Source organism: Macrobrachium rosenbergii, chromosome 13 (assembly GCF_040412425.1).
Source record: "Macrobrachium rosenbergii isolate ZJJX-2024 chromosome 13, ASM4041242v1, whole genome shotgun sequence".
In the NCBI taxonomy this organism is placed as follows: Eukaryota; Metazoa; Arthropoda; class Malacostraca; order Decapoda; family Palaemonidae; genus Macrobrachium; species Macrobrachium rosenbergii.
Window position 1 is genome coordinate 55,727,867 of NC_089753.1, and position 15,000 is coordinate 55,742,866.

General features: G+C 41.2%; 1 protein-coding gene across 2 annotated transcripts in view; it reads right to left on the minus strand.

Annotated features, from left to right (window-relative positions):
* LOC136845341 (uncharacterized) overlaps positions 1 to 15,000 on the minus strand; it is an 88,273-nt gene that overhangs the window by 13,068 nt on the left and 60,205 nt on the right. The gene's annotated exons all lie outside the window — the stretch shown is intronic.

The window sequence follows — 15,000 nt, forward strand, 5'->3', positions numbered from 1 at the left end:
TTCCTGAATATTTGAAAGATTCAGTCTCATTAATCTTTCTCCCAGATGTCATTGTTCCTGAATATTAGAAAGATTCAGTTTTATTAATCTTTCTCCCAGATATTATTGTTCCTGAATATTTGAAAGATTCAGTCTCATTCATTTCTCATTCATTTTCTCGAAATTATATTGTTCCTGAATATTTGAAAAATTCAGTCTTATTCATTTTCCCGAAATGATAATTTTCCTGAATATCTGAAAGATTCAGTCTCAATCTTTCTCTCGTATGTCATTGTTCGTGAATATTTGAAAGATTCAGTCTCATTCATATTCCTGAAATGATACTGTTCCTGAATATCTTTAAGATTCAGTCTCAATCTTTCTCCCAGCTGTCATTGTTCCTGAATTTTAGAAAGATTCAGTTTCATTAATCTTTCTCCCAGGTATCATTGTTCCCGAATATTTGAAAGATTCAGTCTCATTCATGTTCTCGAAATGATATTGTTTCTGAATATTTGAAAGATTCAGTCTCATTAATCTTTCTCCCAGATGTCATTGTTCCTGAATATTAGAAAGATTCAGTTTTATTAATCTTTCCCCCAGATATTATTATTCCTGAATATTTGAAAGATTCAGTTTCATTCATTTTCTCGAAATTATATTGTTTCTGAATATTTGAAAGATTCAGTTTCATTAATCTTTCTCCCATATGTCATTGTTCCTGAATATTTGAAAGATTCAGTCTCATTAATCTTTCTCCCAGATGTCATTGATCCTGAATATTTGAAAGATTCAGTTTCATTAATCTTTATCCAAAATGTCATTGTTCCTGAATATTTGAAAAATTCAGTCTCATTCATTTTCTGAAATGATAATGTTCCTGAATATCTGAAAGATTCAGCCTCAATCTTTCTCTCGTATGTCATTGTTCCTGAATATTTGAAATATTCTGTCTCATTCATTTTCCTTAAATGATATTGTTCCTAAATATCTGAAAGATTCAGTCTCAATCTTTCTCCCAGATGTCATTGTTCCTGAATATTAGAAAGATTCAGTTTCATTAATCTTTCTCCCAGGTATCATTGTTCCTGAATATCTGAAAGATTCAGTTTCATTAATCTTTCTCCCAGATATCATTGTTCCTGAATATTTAGAAGATTCGGTCTCATTAATCTCTCCCAGATATCATTGTTCCTGAATATTTGGGAGATTCAGTATTAATCTTTTTCCCAGATATTGTTCCTGAATATTTGAAAGATTCAGTCTCATTAATCTTTCTCCCAGTTATTGTTCCTGAATATTTGATAGATTCAGTCTCATTAATTTTTCTCCTAGATATTGTTCCAGAATATTTGAAAGATTCAGTCTCATTAATCTTTCTCCTAGATATTGTTCCTGAATATTTGAAAGATTCAGTCTCATTAATCTTTCTCCTAGATATTGTTCCTGAATATTTGAAAGATTCAGTCTCATTAATCTTTCTCCTAGATATTGTTCCTGAATATTTGAAAGTTCTGTCTCAATCTTTCTCCTAGATATCATTGTTCCTGAATAATTGAAAGACTCAGTCTCAGATCTTTCTCCTAGATATCATTGTTCCTGAATAACTGAAAGACTCAGTCTCATTAATCTTTCCCCCAGACATTGTTCCTGAATATTTGAAAGATTCAGTCTCATTAATCTTTCTCCTAGATATTGTTCCTGAATATTTGAAAGTTCTGTCTCAAACTTTCTCCTAGATATCATTGTTCCTGAATATTTGAAAGATTCAGTCTCAATAATCTTTCTCCTAGATATCATTGTTCCTGAATAATTGAAAGATTCAGTCTCATTAATCTTTCTCCCAGACATTGTTCCTGAATATTTGAAAGATTCTGTCTCAGTGTTTCTCCTAGATATCATTGTTCCTGAATATTTGAAAGATTCAGTCTCAATAATCTTCCTCCCAGATATCGTTGTTCCTGAATATTTGAAAAATTCAGTCTCATTTTTCTTTCTCCCAGATATAGTTCCTGAATATTTGAAAGATTCTGTCTCAATGTTTCTCCTAGGTATCATTGTTCCTGAATGTTTGAAAGATTCAGTCTCAATAATCTTTTTCCCGGATATAATTGTTCCTGAATAATTGAAAAATTCAGTTTCATTAATCTTTCTCCCAGATATTGTTCCTGAATATTTGAAAGATCCAGTTTCATTATTTTTCCCACCTAATGTTATTTCCTCTCTACTTTCACATTGTCTCATTATTATTCTCATTATTATTCCTATTTTTCACTGATTTATTTTGAGTCCAATCTTTCTAGTTGTATGATGTATTCATATTAAGCAAGCTTTTAAATCGTGTGGTGTTTTGATAACGACGAGCGCATCGCCTTCCTATTCTAAGTCGGCCCACCACCGTTCCTGTAATCGAAACCTTCTCTTCCATCTCCAACTACGTTTTTCATTATAAATCTATGAGAAGGACAAATAGCAAAAGTGACAAAGCCCTATTCATAGATTTACCGATAATGTACTGTACTTGACAAGACCCCATCAACTTTGCTTCTTTTAGGAAATTCTATTGGTTTTCTGTGTTCAAAGGAATGGTCATATGACGCAAGATATTACATTATATATATATATATATATATATATATATATATATATATATATATATATATATATATATATAATATATATATTTTACGTTTTTTCCGTGGTTTTGAAGGCTTGAAATACTTGTGAGACAGGTAGCACCTAAGTTAATTTAGCCTTTGCGGATTCTGACTTCGTGGGTACGGGAAAACGTAAAAAGAGGAAACAAAGGAGAATTTCATGACATAGGGCTCTGGTTAATGAGGGAAATATTACGAAACACGGGTACATTTAAAGAGTGTATTTACACAAATGATATATCAGTAATGGAAAGAGAAATCTCAAGTAGATTACTATCCTGAAGGAGATTCCTACGGGATTGAATGAACTTGGGGATTCTACACATGTCCTATAGTCACTTTGAACAGAACCTCTGAAATGAGAGATATGCACATTATACGCCAGTAATGAAAATAGACAAAAGAATAATGAATTGCTGCACTGAGGGTGCCATATAGACAAGAATTCACTGCTTCGATGCAAGAGGCTTATTTTGACATTAGACAAGGGAGATTTCTGGCTTCTTTACATAGAAAATATTACGAGACAAAAGCGCACTGAAATGGGGCCTGTGCACTTTACTCAGCAGATTTCTTCTGAGGGATGTGCCAGAGAAGGCGGTCCGTGGATGGACGGCGATTTCCGAGGACGGTTTCTTCCCACGCGGTGAGAGATGCAAGCGCCTCCGTAGCTGCAGCAAGGCGATGGGGACCTCGAAACCCGCGCGGCGTGGGCTCGAGGAATACGGTCGAGGGGCACGAGGAGAAGTATACTTTCTGGAAAGGGCCACGGTTAGGATGCAAGGGGCATCGGAGTGGCCAGGTGTTGAGGACGTCTTCACAAGTTCACTCCATATCTTCCAGCACCGCAGGTGCCGAGACTGGGCTTTTTGCCTTTTATCCTCCTAGGGGCAGGGGTGCGCCCCAACACAGATGCTTTGACTCATTGCACCTGCGCCCGCAGGGGAGGTTTTGGCCTGTAGTGAGAAACGCCTGTCAGATTACTTTGCCCCAAGGAGATCTTATCAAAATGGGAGCGCTTTAATCTTTTTAAACCTTGTTTTTAAGTCGATAGACAGATGGTCTATCAGATCACACGGGCTGCAATGAACAACCAACAACAACAAAGGAGGGAGGTAATCATAGCTAATTCTTGCTAATCATAATACCCATACAAGATGATGTACATACCTTCGGGTGTGTACATCGTATTATTCATGAATGAGCCGCAAATGCTTTACGTTACTCTACATTCTGCCTTGCAATGAACTTTACTCCTAAGGGTTTTATGTATTGGTTACTTTAATATCATTGGGACAATTTCGTTAATAGAACGCAAAAGGATTTAAACATCAAAAGAATAATACTTTAGATTTGCCATCACTGTAAATTTTATAAAGTGATCTTAATCACTTGTGAATTAATTAAGATTGTAGGACTGATGACATGAGGCTATGGCCAACAAATGAAAAGAAATGGTTATTGTTCAAGAATTAAAATACACGGTTACGACTTTAGATAGTATACGCGGTTAGCAATAATCTGCCTTGAAGAGGCTGTGTAAATGAAAAACAGCGTTTACTTTTGTAAATGACATCCCCTTTTACGCGATACTGTAATGACTATACATATTCGCATTGATAATTTATCTTCGTTTTAACGCATTTCAGCGCCAAACGCCCTGACACTGATTTTGACAGCCGGCGCGGGCGAGAGATCGAGGTTTTAATTCGCTAACCTTAAACTACGCTTACTATAGCGCCCACTGCCTACTCAATGTTATGACGGGAAGTAGGCACAAAAAGATGTGGGTAGGACAAACAGAGATCTTGGAAGGAAATGTAGGTGCGTGTGGTAAGGGATAATAATAATAAAAGGAAAATTACCAAGACATACGGCGAAATCTTGATCGCATATATAGCAAGCGGACACGCCCTCAGAGCTTACAAAAGGGCATTTAAATCATATGCAAGAGTTTATGACTCGCCATTCATTAAAATAAAACGATAATCTTTAAAGACGGAAAGAAGGTAAATGGGATATTGGTAGCAGGAGCTATGGAAAAAGAGAGGGTTTTATTGTGTTAGGTGGAACTTATCGTCCACGCTTATAAATTACGTGACCGACTATCCTAGTCCCAGGGCGTAGAAAAGTAACACCCATGGCTACCTTCCCAGAGGCTGACACCGCTACCGTGCTACAGATGGGGCGCAAGCGTGGCCACTTCACTTCTGTTATTCTTACAGATTTACACAGGGGAATGGTATCCCTGTGATTTTAATTGCCTCTCAGGGGATAATTTAAGGGAAGATTAGTAGAGGATGGTAAGAGACAGCAGTTCCTGAGGAACTGAAGAACAGAGAGGTATCTGACATCCCTCTGACTAGGGTGCCAAGACCTTTCGAAAATGAAATGGCGCACAGGTGCCATGTGGAGCTCTAGGAGCCCTTTGTAAATTACCTAGAATGTCCTTACGCCCGCAGGTAATTTCACCTCGAGTCCTCCTTAATGGACAGTCGTCCTCGGCCGGGAAGCGGAGGGCCCGCGACCGGAGGAAGCACGGAGTACCACCTGGGCCTGCTGATGCGACAGCCGACGCAGGAGTGTTCCGGTTCCTACCATGATCCGTCGCGTTTTGTAGTTCATCGCCATGAGATATGGCAGAATCCTGACTTGCAACGCGCCGGCGACGGGCTGGAGGCAGAGAGGTCGGGTGGCGGAGCGGCTCGTAGTAACGGGCGACCAGCTCAGGTAACGCTGCAGCCGCACCTCGCAGGTGAGCTTCCGCTGTGGTCGGAGGAACCGCTCTCTGACCGACATGGTAGCGGTGCCAGGCCGGGGAAGAGGGGGTCCTGAGCATCCCGAATGGAGATCGGCGTGAGCGCCTGGGCGTTGGCACTAGGCAGAGCCAGCGCTACCGTTTCTTGGGCTCGTCGGTCAGGACGGACGAAGCTTAACCCTGCTCGGGCATGCAAGTGGCACCGCAGGGAATTCAATCTGAGGGGAGATTTGATTGGCCCCGGCACTGCACTGAGGCAGGCCGGCACTGAATGGGATCGAACCACCGAGGGGCCAATTGTACATTGTACTCAGGTGGCACTGGTGGGGACTGCACCTCTGGCACCAGGGGCGCCAGTCTTGCTGAGGGAGAAGCGGGGAGGACACATACCGCTGAATGATTCGGGAATGGGACCCCAGATTGTCGTGATTTCGGTGGGGACTGGAAAAGTCTTGTCCCAGGATGACGTCATAGCTTCTCCGGGATACCAATTGACCGTGAGAGTATCATTTTAAATTGATTTATTCCTGATCGTGACGAGTTTTCGCCTATTGACGAGCAGCCCGTGAGGGGAACCTGTCCCTCCGGATGAGGGGAGATTTCCAGCGCTTCCAGTCCCTCGAAAGCAGTGATCAGCCGCTGGTTCGCTACTCCTCGCGGAGGGGCCACTGATACAGGCCCTTCGCGAAGCAGGAGGGCCTAATGACTTGGGATCTGTGACGGCCAAGGCGACGTGGAGTAGTTGATTTGTTATTATGTGGCATTTTGCCCATGTGAGAGAATGGCTATAAACCTTTCGCACGCCAAAAGGTCTGGCTGTTCTCCGCTGCTCTGTGAGGGCTTACAGTTATTTGTCGGGTTTTCTCCGGGGAGAGAGGGTTTTGCTTCTTGTTCGCACCGTTCGGAGGAATGCCCCGCTTTGCAATAATGGCGTTAGGCTTGCCCGGTTCATTTTTAAGGAATTTGAACCTCCGAGGAGGGACGGGATTTATCTTTCCGCCCATGGATCCTTCTTTTTGAGGGTGAGCTCCCCACATGTCTGCTATTCGCAACACTCGTGAGTGTTGGTGGGGCTTTTTCCATTATAAGGAGTGCGGCGAGGCAGGAGGGCGGAAGGCAGGGAATACTGAATTTTAACCGCCGAAAATTTCGGCGGTGTTAGTGGCTCCTTCGAATCGGAGCCATTTTGTCAACTACCGCCTCCAATGGTACTCTGGAATCGGACCAAGTCCGGCCTGCTTCTCTGGGCTGTTTTCCAACGCTCCTCCATCATTCGGGTAATCTGTACGCCGTAATCGTCATGCACGGCTTCCTGAAGTTTCGATCAAGTTCGTGTGAAGTATGGTAGGCAACAGGCCTTTCCAATAGAATTTAGTGAGAACAAAGGAGAGTTCCGCTGGGGAGATCGCAGCACCCAGGACTGCTCGCCCTTTCTGGCCATACTTCTGGTTCGGACTCGGTCCATTTTGGCATGAACGAGTGAGCTGGCTATGGCACTCATCCCCGCGCAGGGGCGGGGGTGGCGGCTGTCGTTCCCGCGTGATCTGAGTCGCTGTCGCCTCACCTTCCCATTCTCGTTCTCCCTTTCTCTTGTGCGACTTGGTCTCTCTCTCGTTGTTCTGGGCAATCTGCTCTCTCTCCGCACGTTCTTTATCCTTCTGCACACTTCTTTTCCCTCCCGCTGTTCTTGAGCGCCATTCGCTCTCTCCTCTCGCTGTTCTGGGCAATCTGCTCCTCTCTCTCTGCACGTTCTTTATCCTTCTCTGCTCTTGGGCAATTCTCTTGCCCCCTCTCTCTCTCACTGCTCTCTTTCTCTCCCTACTTGTTTCTCCGCCTTTGGCATCGTCTACACTGGCCTGAACCCCATGCTCTCAGATCTTGCCCTGATAGTCCCACATGTCCTTCCCAGCGGACATGCAGAATTTGAATCCTCGTTTGTTGGGCTCTGGCATAGCCATCTGAAATAATGGGATATGATATGTCCGAGAAAGACTCAGGTTGAAACTGAAAGACTAATTGCAGGAATCTGAAACACTCAATTGTTCAGACGCAGGAGAATGATCTGTCCGGAATATACAGTTGATTAGTAAGTGCCCATGGAGACTTGCAAATTGATGTGTCTTGAAAGACGTGGGTTGCCTGGCGTAACTTAATTTTAATATGTGTCTCGAAGACGAAGGATTTTGTCACGCCGACTTACCGCCGTAGCGCAGTTAAGGAGTTGTTCTAACGAACTAGAAATGATCAGTCCCGTATGGCTTAGATGTGCGTGAACCACACCATAACATCAAAAAGACTTAATTTTGGGGTTCCTCAGAGGAATGAGAGAAATTCGCCACGTGCTTAATTTGAGGTAATTTGCGTGAAAAACCCAGACCTCAATTGAAAAATTCAACATACAGGAATTAGGAACTTGAGATTTCTGGAGCTTAAGGGACTTTACACGCATACGAGAATTTAGAGTCTCAAGGACTGAATTTGAGAAATTCTGCCACGCGCGCATTTAGAATTTAGGAGTCTCTGAGGACTGGAATTTGAGAAATTCTGCCACGTGCGACGAGAATTTATAGGAGTCTCGAGACCGGAATTTCGAGAAATTCTCGCCACGCACGACGAGAATTTCAGAGCCACTTGCTAGGGACTTGAATTACGATTCGTCCCTTTAGACTTAGAAATTAACGAACCAAGAAAATGTATGCTGGGAAATGAATGGGGAAGAGAAAAAAATGCTACACACGCTGGCATGGCGGTGGGGGTTGCAGGTCGTGCTTGGCCAACACCGAGGTATTTTTAGATTCTGGGTGAATGAACCCGTATATGAGAGATAACAGCATAACGCTCTCAGTAAATTCTATACGGAGTTTAAATTTCGCTTCCTAACACCTAAACTCTCGAACTTCTAACCATGACTGAGAGAATTTTCATAATGCAAGCTGACTTCAGCTGTCCCCACGGAATTTGGCCTACGCCTAAATAACAGCTCGTTAATCCGAAATGCTGGCGTAAATTTATCACAGAGGAATTTCTTCGCACTATTCCTCCTCAAGCAAGAATATGATATACTTAACACAGAGGAATTTCTGCACTATTCCTCGAAGCAGCGATGCTTAGTACTGGTTATTTGACCACTTTATCCTGAAAGGCATGCATTAACGAATCTCTTACATACGCGGTGTTCTTTTCTCTCAGTGATTACATGCGTCCCTATTTCTAATTCCTAGGAACAGTCACGGTTGTAAAGTGCTGTTTTGCTAAGATTAATACATTACTACGTGGAATTTTCTGGATCTGTGTGCTGGTTTTACACAAAAGGTTCGTGAATTGTCTGCATCTAGCTTAGCTTTGTTTAATAGCTGAGTCTTGGCAAGTTGCAAATGCACAAAGGAACACTAGGGATCTGCAACTGCAAAACGAGACTATGGCCAGTCGCCATTTTTACGTTTCTTCTGTGGTTTTAGTTTGAAATATTTAGAGACAGGCAAATAATTTAAGCATCAGCCCTTTGTGATTCTGACTTCGTGGGTACGGGAAAACAAAAAAGAGGAAAACAAAGAGAATTTCATATGAGCATAGGGCTCAAGCTACTGAGGGAATAACATGAAACACGTGGGCACATTTAGAAGGAGTGTATTTACATAAATGATATCAGTACGAAAAGAGGAACTCAAGTAGATTACTATCCTGAAGGAGATCTTAATGATTGAATGAAACTCTGGGGATTCCAGACACAGTCCTAGGTAAGCCACGTAGTTAGAACTCTGAAATGAGAGATATGCACATTATACGCCAGTAATGAAAATAGACAAAAGAATAATGAATTCAAAGCTGCACTGAGGAAGCAAAGGAGTAATAAAGAATTAATACTGGCCGATGCAAGAGGCGCGACGGACATTGTGATATGAGATTTCGGCTTTCTTTAAGAAAATATTACGAGACACAAAGTCGACTGAAATGGGGCTCTTCCAGGGCACTTTACCTTAGCAGATTATTTTCTCCGAGGCGCGAGAAGGCGTCCGTGGATGACTTGGCGACTCAGACAGCTTCCGACGCGGTGAGATGCAAGGGCTTCTCCAAAGCGCGATGGACTCAAACTCAAGCAATGGCGCAGGGGCTCGAGGAATACGGTCGAGGGGCACGAGGAGAAGTATACTTTGAAAGGGCTACGTGTTAGATGCAAGGCATCGATGGCCAGGGTGTTGAGGACGCCTTCACAAGTTCATCTCCATATCTTCCAGCCCAGGTGCCGAGACCGCGGCTTTGCCTTTATCCTCCCATAGCAGGGGTGCGCCTAACACAGATGCTTTGATCATTGCACCTGCTGCCCGCAGGGAGGAGGTTTTAGTCTGTAGGAGAACACTGGCCAGATTGATGGCTCAAGGAAAGATCTTTATCAAAAATGGGAGAGCGCCTTTAATCTTTTAAACTTCATTTTTTAAGTCGAGTAGACAGATGGTCTATCGACGCCGGCTGGCAGTAAATGAACAACCAACAACAACAATAGAGTGGGGAGGTAATTTACAGCTAATTCTTTGCAATCATAATAATATATATATATATATATATATATATAATATATATATATATATATATATATAGAATATATATATACATAATATATATATATATAATATATATATATTATATTATATATTATATATATATATATATATATATATATATATATATATATATATATATATATATATATATATATATTTATATATGATACACATATACTGTACATACACACACATACATACACACGCACACATTTATGCACATACATACGTAATAAAAGGATGCTCCTGCTTCATCTCAAGTCTCCTGTCTTTGGCTTTATTATTTTTATCATGTTGCTATTAATATCTAATCATTAAGGCGTAATTATATAAATATGTATTACACACACAGGAGGGTTTATCTATATAATTATTTATTTGTTAGTTTTTTCATATATACCTTTACTGTATATAATGTGGTTGTGTGTTTGTGTAAAATATATTTATGTATATTGATATATGATACATATTTGTATAATTAAGCCATTATAAATAGATATTATTAGCAACATAATTACTAATAAGAAGACATTTTTACAAGGCCAAAAATATAGAATGTGGAGATGAAGCCGGAGCATCCTTTTATTATGACTCTCTACCTGAAGGTCATGAAAGGAGCCCTCAACTACAGAAGGGCCAAGGGTGCTCTCCTTACTTAAGCTTATCGATTTGGGAAATGAGGCCTCTGCAGCTACTTCCTAAGGGCAGCTCCATCTCATTCCACGCATGGGCTGTTTTGATGATCTGCCTTTGTAATCACAGTACCGGCGAACTCCAAGAGGCTTTCGTGGGCCCTATGAACCCGTAGCTTAAGGTTCATTCAATTTAAATACGACCGAGTCCCTGTACACTACCTAGCTCTAACGTCTGACTTAATAGGCGATAAGAATTCTGTTAACGAGACCAATACATTTTGGCCCTTTTCTGATCTGTCGAATTCATAATGTGCATCCCAAGCCCCACTGTTCTGGTTTCATCTCATTAAATTTCATTTGGTCTTAATGACTGTAAAAGTACGAGACATTGCTGAGACAATAACTTTGTAAAGAAGAGGGGGTATACATGTGAATTTCCCTTATGACTCAAAGTGGAACCATGTGGAGTAAATTTAAACAAGCCAGACTCCGGAACTTGAAGCAAGAATGTCAGTGAAAGTATTATTGTTGTCAGGACTGTGTTTACTCTCGTATACTTTGAATACTTATATCTTTACCAGAATTATTGTTGTGTTTGGTATGACCTATGTTACACTTCAAACGTATGTTAGTGTAACTCGACGCAAATTAGGATGGAGATCGGGAGGAAAGCTTACCTAATGCCGCGGTAATTGGTGGGCGAGGCATAACAGAAAAGTTCGTGCAATTTACTTGGCAATTGGGTAAGTAACGAACTGATGTAAAGGTAATTTTTTAGTTGGAAAATGGGCGTATTAGGCACTGGGGTGAAACTGATCCGATGAAGTGGTTTCTGCACGCTGTGTTTTTTATTTTATAAAAGTTCATCCAGCTGGATGTGTGAACAATAAGAGGAAAGCTCACCCAAAATAGTCGATAAGTGGATGGGTGACTCCCTAGAAAAATACTGACTCAATATAGGTGATATATAACTAGTTACATAGGAAGAAAGCTCACCCAGTGAAGGTCTAGAGAATAATAATCCAATATAGGTGGTGACTGGGTGGGTGAGGGGTAGGGTGGGGGAAGCTCACCCACTGTAGCCGGGTGGGTGAGGAGGCATCTTGTTGGGACGAGGGAGGGTGAGTGTATCAAAAGACCATAATAGCCACGGAGCCTTATCGATCTCGTATGATGATTTTGGACAACTCCCCAAGGCCCGCGTACTTTGTTCGTGTGTGCGTGGATGCGAATTTACGAATTTGTGAGACACGACGTCACGAACCTCTTACTTTTTATTTATTTATCCGGCTAATTAGTTTCGTGCGCTGGAGAGAGAAGTCAACTGAGAAATTTTTTTTATCGATTGAGCGAATTTGTTCGTCTGTCTAATTTGAAGGATTTGTAGGTTTTTATGCAAGATGAGCCGCATTTTTGAAAGATTCAGAACGTTCAACATTTTCCATAGCTTGACACTTTTAATGTCAAAACATGAAAAAGGCTAAAAGGGGAGTGTAGTGAACGCACTAGTTACAGAGTTCCTTCATTTAATGTGGTTAATATTATAACGATACCTCTGACAGTTGATCAGAAGAGAATATAAAAAAATTAACAAGAATTGTGATGAAACCTCTTATTAAAGAGTTCCTCTTGACATGGAAATGGACGCATTTTATTTGATGACGTTCCCTCCGGCCAGAGCACAAACAAAAAGGTGTAAACAGGGGAATGTAATGACAGTACGTACAGTGCATAACGCCCCGGGTCATTAATAATGCATGGGAGGCGCTGATACTATCGACTCGATCGATTTGCGTTGTAGGAGCTCCGTTGACGTGCGTAGCTTTGGCACAAATAATGCCAGAGTGTAAAAAGTGTCGCTCTGGAGGGGCTCAGATCAATTTGCTGGCGTTGTTGACTTCATCCTCCAGTTGTCTGATTTATGGAATTTGTAGAAGAAAGTGCCCTTTTTTTTTTTGTAGACAATAATTTAGGTAATTCTAGAAATGACGTTTGGAGCCTGACAGCAGACTCTTAGTCGTATCCTGGTTTTTTCTTTCATGAACTACAATAATTAAGAAAACAGGATGGAACTTTGTTTTAATGCAAAGTTACAATACATTCTTGACCATCAGCAATGAAATATAAATATGTCGTTATGTAAAAGATTTACATTAAACGAAAGTTCGATCAAATATGTGTAAAAATAACCAGTCATTCTTCCGGTATAGATTATTTCTGGAACAAATCTAAATTTTTAAACTCTAAATAATCAGAGATCTCGGAAGATATAGAAATGCATAAAATTCCACCGATTATAAATTGAATGGTTAAAATCGATTCCCCATGAATACGATTAAAACTTACCCGGTTAGGAAATGTTTCACGGAGCTTTCTTGAAAAGTTTATATTGCCTATTGATCTGATGTGATTCGGTAGCGCATTCCAAACTGACGGACCTAGCGCCAATCCAGTAGCCGTTCTCCGTCACAAAGGTCACTGCTGCGTCGCCTCTACTCTATGACGCGTCTAACTCCGATGACTGTACTCTGCGTCAAGGACCGCCCCGACACCAGATGACGTGGTGCCTAAATATTTTTTACTGTTCTTTGCCAAGGAGCCCCACCTAATTCAAAAAAAGGGATTACGCTGTCATATTTCTCAGCCTTGTATCCTAACATCTTGGTTGCTACCTTTGCTAATTATCATACGATGTAGGCTACGTTCGTATTACCGTAGGGGGGGAGGTGCAATCAGTGTACCTTACGCGGTGCACTGTATGCATTACTTAAGGTTCTTTGCAGCGTCCCTTCGGCCCCTAGCTGCGATTCCTTTTACTGTACCTCCGTTCATATTTTCTTTCTTCCATCTTACTTTCCACCTCTCCTAACACTTTTTTCATAGTGCAACTGCGAAGTTTTCCTCCTGTTAAACCTTTAAAATCTTTCTACTTTCAGTTTCCCTTTCGACGCTGAATGACCTCACAGGTCCCAGCGTTTGGCCTTTGGCCTAAATTTTGTATTCCAGTCCCAATTCCTGTGTTCGTACGTCATCACCTCATTTTGAAAAAGCAATCTATTACGGTTTTTGCTTTCCTTTCCCTGCAAGGCTGATCTCGTAATCGCGGAAGTTATGGCGCATTTTCATTTCCAGGTATCTGAGATGCCTGTTGCCCTGACCCAGAATATATATACTGTATGTTGTCTGGACGAGCTCACACAAAACCATTGCATTAAAATTACTGTGCAATGTGGCTGTAGCTTTTGTGAATAATAGTTTATTTCACGTTTAGACACCTTCACGGGTGTCAAAAGGCTGTTCCATTATGCTGACGTCTTGTCATTAACGTATACAAGTAAATGTGTCATGTCATGAAGTATTCTTAGCTCTGCATGGATGCCGGATCTTACCGGTTTAAAGAAGAATGGCATGGAACCTAACCTTACTGGCTGTAGCTCAGTAATCATCAAACTATTGTCTTTCAGTTGCACACTTTTGCCTAATTAAGTATTGTGGGTTACGATGTTGATGGCCTTCGAGAAATCAGATACGTTGAGTGGCTAAATCTGTCTGTTGTCAATACTCCTGTGCAGTATTTATGTTGATTCAAACTCTGAAGGACGCCGGATGAAGTACGTGTTGAGTGGAAGATATTACGTATTTGTCGTGCAAGCATTCTATTTTTGGACGGAACTCATTTTTGTTTTACGTTTCGGTCATAATCGTACAAAAAGTGGTTTTTAAACCGTCGGTAACTCTAGCGATGCCACGTGAGTTTATTGATTCGCAGCGGTCCTAATCCCGGATAAGAGGGGAGGGTCGAGCTGTGGGTTAATGAAACTAGCAGCTAACTTTAGCAGCGGCAGTGAGTCATTTTGTAAAGCTAATACAGCAGAATAGGGCCAATCTTTTTTTTATGTAAACAGAAGCAGCGATATAGACTAGTAACCGTCGACTTCCGGATAATGACGATGAAGAAATTATACATTGAATAGTTGTGTACTTTAAAACAAGGGCAAATTAAAAACTGTACCGCTGTGAGTTCTCGAAGCCCTTCTTGGCTCCAGTCGCCATCCAAAAAGCTCCCAGCTATGTCTTGTTTTAAGTCAGACGCTAGCATTAAACTTCAGGTACGCAGCTATTGAAATATTCGCGGGAATGTGAAGCATGTTTGCAATAATAACAAAGATGATAATGGTTCATGAGCAGAAACACGTCGCGTGCGGGACATTTCCTATTTCGAAAGACACAGGATAGCTGCTGAATTGTTTTAATCATGTCCATTAGGTAAGGTGTTAGAACAGGTAAGGTCTCACGAACGTGATAAAAAGTGAAATTCCATCAGGTTCCCATAGCACAGTTTGAATCGGGTCTTGAGCTATCACGTTTTTACATATCCGATTTACTTCATCTTATTCTGGAGTGTTATTTCC